We start from the raw sequence: 6,953 nt of genomic DNA, 5'->3' as shown, positions 1-6,953 counted from the left end.
CTTGGTGGGTGGGATACATCTGGCAGCAAAACTTCTTTTGAAATGATCGAAAAGCATTTTTAAAGCTTCTTTCAGCTCCAACACCATCAGACAAACCCATGTCAAATTTCCACCCCTCTTTTTCCATTTTACTTTTAGGTCCAGAGAGGGCAATTGACTTGCCTAAGGTCCCACAGGGAATTAGTGGCAGAGCTGAGACCAAATCTCAGGTCTTTCTGTGGCTAGTGTGCACAGCACTACATTAATGTTTCAATTAAATTTTAAAAGCATTTCTACCTTACTTTTCTTTTGCACTCTCTGTTCCATTTCCTAATGGAGTGGATTTCTATTACAATAGTTTTGTGGTCAAGAACACAGTCTCTGGAGCCAAATTTTAGGGGTCCATAGTCCTGGCTCCACCACATATTAGCTGTGTAACCTGAGGTAAGTCACATCATCTTTCTGAGCCTTACTTTCCTCATTTCTAAAGTTGAATTTATAATAGTATTCACCGCATAGATTTGTGGTAATGATTAAATGAATTAAAGCATGCAAAGCACTTTAGAACAGAGTTCTGGCCTGGCAATTTGATTGGATCAATAGTGGCAAACATTTCTAGCATTAAAGCGATTGATTATTGTTTTTGACTAACATGTTTTATTCATTCAGCACATTTTTATGGGACACCTACACTGTTTTTCTTGGTAAGGCTTTACGTTATTTTCCCCATTCATTGTGTTCTGATAGGTTACCCAGTAATTGAAGTCTCTCTAACTAAAAGGAAATGCCTCTACCTGAAATCCCTGCAGAGACTAGATTTCTTTTCTGCTGGACATTTTCTCTCACTCTCCTCTCATGGAGTCTTGTGCTGCATTTTACACATAGTGGGCACTTTGTTGGACAGAGTAACAACTGCCTGAAGTTGGCGGATGTCTTTTTTTCCGATGAATAGGAACAATGTCAATGTTGATTCCCAACAATACCTACTAGTTAATGGATGCATACGGTGTCCTCATCTCTGTACTTCGGATTCCTTGTGTGTTGCATACAGCATAGGCAATACATACATCAACCACATGCTCTGCATTTTCCATGGCAATCACAGTTACTATCACTCTATTCCACTGTCCACCTACATGGCCCAGTATTTGTCCTGAAAATCTAGAGCTATGTGTAGTATTCGTACTAAATGTTAATATTTTGTGTATTTCATTTTGATCCCTGGTGATGCATAATCAACGAAATGGCATCTTTATAAATAATGCACACCCAGTAAATATCTTCAAGCATCATTCCTAATTCCTTAGTCTGGCATTCAAGATCCTTCATGATCTTGAATGAAGATCATGCTGACTTGCCTGTCCCATTGCTTAACACTTGCCTCTCACACTCCAGGTATGAGCCATGGGGAGCTCTCTTAGTTTTCCTGTCATGCCATCATCTCTCATTTCACCTATAGACAGTTTGTATGTGCTAATCTCTGCCTTCCATGCTATTCCTTATCCATTTCACTCTATTCTTCTCCATTATCACTGAATGCTCCTCCACTCAATAATACACCACACACACACACACACACACACGCACACACGCAGACTCGCACACATACACAAATAGGCATGCATGCAAATATACCATCTTAGCCTAGTTCATCCTTACTTTTCCTCAGACCCTGCTTACATGTTAACACTTCTAGCAAGTCCTCCCTGACCATACTGAAACCAAATTTCCAAAACTTGGTAGGTGTGGGTGTATCTCTGAGCGGTAGTAAGTATGACCGTGTGAGGCCATTTTTCTCACTCGTTCTCATGGCCACTCATTTGTCTCCTTTACTGGATTGTTGGTTTGGGGAAGGCAGAGATGTGGCCTGTATCAGTCATCTTCATAGATCTATACCTTGTGCTGTGCCTTGGTAGTCATTCATTCATTCATTCATTCATTTAACAAATACTTACTGAGTACCCATCCTACTACATGCCAGGGTCTGTGCTCATACCAGGCATTCAGATATGAATAAAAGAGATGTAGTATCTGCTCCTGTGGCGCTAACAGTCTAGCATTGGAGACTGATGTTAATCAAACCATCTCCCAAGTCAATTAGAATGTCAAACCATACTAAGTGCCATGAATGAAATATATGGAGAAAAGTAATATGGGGTAACAGAGAGGGTACATTTAGGTTACTCAAGGAAGGCTACTCCAAAAGGTAACATTTAAACGGAGACATGAAGGATGAGAAGGAGCTGGCCATGCAAAAAGACATGCTGTCATGGGAGAGGAAGAGTATTTTAGATGCATAATACAGTAGTGCTCCCTTATCCATGGAGTACACGTAAACCACAGATAGTACCAAACTCCGTATATACTATGTTTTTTCCGTCTGATAACTGAGATGGCTGCTAAAGTGACTTATGGGCAAGTGGGGTGTATAGCATGGATCCACTGGACCAAGGATGAATCACATCTTAGGCAGAATGGGGCAGGAAGGCACAAGATTTTGTTACACTCCTCAAAGCAGTGTGCAATCTAAAACTTAAGAGTTGTTTCTCTCTGGAACTTCCCACTCAGTATTTTCAGACTGCAGTTGCTCACAGTCTGAAACCATGGAAAAGGAAGCCACAAATAAGGTGGGACTGCTGTACCGTGTTTGTTGAATGAATTAATGAATGAGTGATGGAGATTGAAAGGAATTCTGTTGCAAAGGCTTTTGTCATGAAGGGTCGCTTGTAATAGAATTCGTCATCCCTGGTCTTCATGTTTTCTATCTTGAGAGTCCTCTGCAGGTGGCCCTGGCTATCAGCAGGCCAATATCAATCCTCTGGCTGGTGATCCTTGAGGTTCTGGGAGGCGTTTTCGGCAGGGGCGCTCCACCTCAGTCATCCACAGAGCCCACTTCCTAACAGGCCCCAATGCACACGACCCAGTATCCTGACCCCTGGCCTTGGGCAGCCTCCCAACTTAGCAACTCCTCCTGAGGAGCTCTCTTCAAGCAATAAATACCCTTTCATGTGACTAATTAGGATGTTGTCCAACCTGACTTATGTACACTTTGAAAAACTTGAAAGCAGTAGGCATGTCCTTGGAGGTGATAAAGTAGGGTGTTTGTGAGTCTTTCTATATACAGTTAGATATTAGATCCTTGGTCAGGAAGATAGTCTGACAACACTTTGAACCTCTCTTACAAAGCTTATCACATTTTGCCTTACATTTTATTTTTGTGTGACTGCCTTATCTTGCTTCCTGAACTGTAGATATATTCTTTAGGGTAAGAATGTGCTTTTTAGACACTATCCGTCTCCCATTATTAACTTGCCCATAGCAGACACTCAAGACATGTGTTTGGATTAAATTTTTTAAAGAGAAAATTTATTAGGCCTTGCTTCATTCAATTTATATTCTTGGAAAAGCTTCACTAAGTTCAAGGGCAGCTCGTGGTGTGAGGGGTTTTCTTTGTATGAGGCCCTTCCATAATGTGGCTGTGTCCATCAGGGGTTCAGTGAGAGAAACAGAACTACAGCAATGCTCCAAAGAGTAACGGCTGAGCCAAGGCCACTGTCTTGGCTTTGTGATGTGTCAACTTGGCTAGGCTGGACCACATTTCCCAGCATTCACTCTCCTGTATATTTTCTTGTGGTTGTTGTTTGTTTTTGAGACAGAGTCTCACTCTATCGCACAGGCTGGAGTACAGTGGTGCGATCTTGGCTCACTGTAACCTTCGCCAGCTCCTACAATTACATGATTTCTAATTTGAATTTGAAAAGAACACTTATTACGAATTTGATTTCACCTAATTCGAATTTGAAATCATGTAATTGTAGGAGCTGGCTAAACAGTCTCTACAAGGTAGTTTTTGGTGTCTGATATTGAAGCTTGATGTCCACAGGACAGGCATTTGGGAAGAGAGGATGGACGTAAGGTAGGGGAAAGCAAGAACATAGTTGAAGCTTCGAGGATTGACTGAAACATGTGTTAGTTCTTGCTGCCTTGACCTTGATGTCATGGGTGGCCAGCAGAGGCGGGGACACTGTTACAGAGAGCAGCACACACACACCTAGCCCAAAACTTGGAGAAAGAGGAGGACACAAGGAGAGAGGGAGCAGTTGCAGGCCCTGCCATGCCCTGACACCTATAGAGGGAGCCAGAACATAAGCAACAAAATGTGTGAGCTACAAAATTGTTGCTGCTTCCCTTCTGCCTTCTGAATGACCCCAAGAATCTGTCTTGTGGACAGATGATTACAGGGTGGACACTCAAAACATACAGGAGAAGGGTCGGGTGCCATGGCTCAGGCCTATAATCCCAGCACTTTGGGAGGACAAGGCAGGTGGATTACTTGAGGTCAGGAGTTTTTGAGACCAGTCTGGCCAACATGGTGAAACCCCGTCCCTACTGAAAATACAAAAATTAGCCAAGTGTGGTCACACACACTTGTAATCCCAGCTACTCGGGAGGCTGAGACAGAAGAATTGCTTGAACCCTGGAGGCAAAGGTTACAGTGAGCCAAGATCGCACCACTGCACTCCAGCCTGGGCGATAGAGTGAGACTCTGTCTCAAAAACAAACAAACAACAACCACAAGAAAATATACAGGAGAGTGAATGCTGGAAAATGTGGTCCAGCCTAGCCAAGTTGACACATCACAAAGCCAAGACAGTGGCCTTGGCTCAGCCCTTAGTCTTTGGAGCTTGTGGGTTGTCAAATGCTCCACAGTCCCTTACAGAAAACGACAGTGACCTGTTTTCGTCAACACTGCCTGAATGTGTCATATAATTGCCTGTTTCACTGATCCAGCCTCAATGTACTTTGATGGAAACTCTGTTAAATATGTCACATCATTATACTCCTAAGAGACATGCCATTGTACTGACTTGGTAAGGTGATTTCCTTCTGTAGTGTTTACGCTGATTTTTGTTCGTTTATTTGTTGCTATTGTTTTTAATGAGGACATTACCTTGGGTCATTTTTACTGCTGAAGCAAACTGTGTCTGCCTACCTGTTCCTCTGAAATTCATTTCAGAAACCACATAGTATTACAGGGGGATTCTTTTAAAAATCAAACACAGAGCTGCTGTTTGGGGAAGGCGATATTGATGATTGAAGGGAATAGGACCTTTTTGCAGTATTTATTCTGGAAGTCCCATTATCTGAATTTCAGGATTTCTGATTGAGCACTTAAAGCTGATTGAGGCATTGAGGCAGTCGTGACAGGGTGTGTAGGCACACACACATACATGCGCATACAAACCCTCTAAAAGAGAGAAAGATAACAAAACACCATGGATAAGCTTTGCTAGCATTGCCTCTCCTTTCCAATTTAGTGGCTGGACAGAGGAAAAGAGGAGACAAGATGGTGATAGACCAGTTGCAAGGTTTCAGCAGAGGGGACCTTGGTAGGCTGCCTACTAGCAGGGAGTGTGCAGTTATCAGGCATGGCCACAAGATGGTGCAATGACTGTGCAGATGGCATACGTGCCAGGAGGGAAATCAAGGCCCTCTCAATATTCAATGTTCTTGTTTTTCCATATGGGACTTAAGCATGAGGAAGATAGCAAACATGGAAGAAAGCCAGGAAATTTAAGTGTTTTACCAAATATCATCCACAGTGTTTGAGAATGAAGACAATCTATTTACACCCATCCTTGGCTCTGAAATCCTGGTGAAGCGGACCGGGTATGCAATCTGTAAATCCGTCAGCTAATTATGAACTTGGTTTTGTCAGTTACACAGCAAGTTACTAAACTGTGGTGCATATTGGCACTTTTTACATGACAGAATCTGTTCCCATTGGACATGCGTGGTGGGCTACTGGTGGGATGGGGCACAGATTTTTTTATCCTTCTTACTACAGACTTTTCTCTCAAGGCTGGATTATGAGGTTCATTTACATTATGCCATGTAAATCTTGTACAGGGCGGTGAAAGAAACAGCAGTCCAAGATGACTATGAGTTTCAATTCACTGCAGCCTCGAACTCCTAGGCTCAAACGATCCTCCCACCTCAGGCTCCCTCTCGAGTAGCCAGGACTACACGTCCGCCCTACCACTCCAGGCCAATTTTTTGTATTTTTTTTTATAGAGATGAAGTCTCCCTATGTTACCCAGCCTGGTCTCAAACTCCTGGCCTCAAGTGATCCTCCTGCCTTGGCCTCCCAAAGTGCTGGGATTACAGGTGTGACCACAGCACTAGGGATAAGACTGTTTTAAGATGTTACAATACATAGAAGACAAATGATAGTCTACAAGAAAATAACTACACCACAAAAAAACAAAGGATTCATATCCATAATGTACAAAGAACTAATATAAAACCGTAAGGAAGAGATAAACATACCAAGTAAGTCTAGGTCATTAAACAAGCAATTCACAGAAAAAATATAAACTAACATTTGAAAAGGTGCTTAATCTCACTGGATAAGGTAGGTATTCATAATGGGGAAATGCAAGTCCAAACAGAAATCGTTATTTTTGCCTCTCAGACAGCAAAAACAAAAATAAAAAATAATATCCAGAGGTTTTGATGGTATTGAGAGATACTCTCATATACCCTTGAGAGTAAATTGGAACAGCAATTCTGGACGGCAATTTGGCAGCTTCTGTAAAAAAATTCGAATGCATATGCCAAGAAATTAGACTCTTAGGAATGTCTCCTCTCCTACAGAAATATTTAATGTGTGCCCAAATTTGTGTATTACAAAGGCTTTCATCACAGCATTGATTATACTAGAAAAAAGTTGGGAAAATGGGAATCAATCTAATTGTCTATCAATTAGGCCAGTAATAAATAAACTATCAATATCATGGGGTATGCAGTTGCTAAAAGGAGTGAGGCAGAACTGCATGTACTGACATGGGCCAATGTCTGGACTATGTACTTAAGGAAGTGTGTGTGTAAATATACAAAAACAGATCTGGTAGAACACACTTGAAACTGATAATACTAATTAGCTGTAGCTCTGTGGAGAGAACTTGAATTGT

This window comes from Callithrix jacchus, chromosome X (genome assembly GCF_049354715.1).
Source record: "Callithrix jacchus isolate 240 chromosome X, calJac240_pri, whole genome shotgun sequence".
Classification (NCBI taxonomy): Eukaryota; Metazoa; Chordata; class Mammalia; order Primates; family Cebidae; genus Callithrix; species Callithrix jacchus.
Note: the sequence above shows the minus strand (reverse complement) of the source record.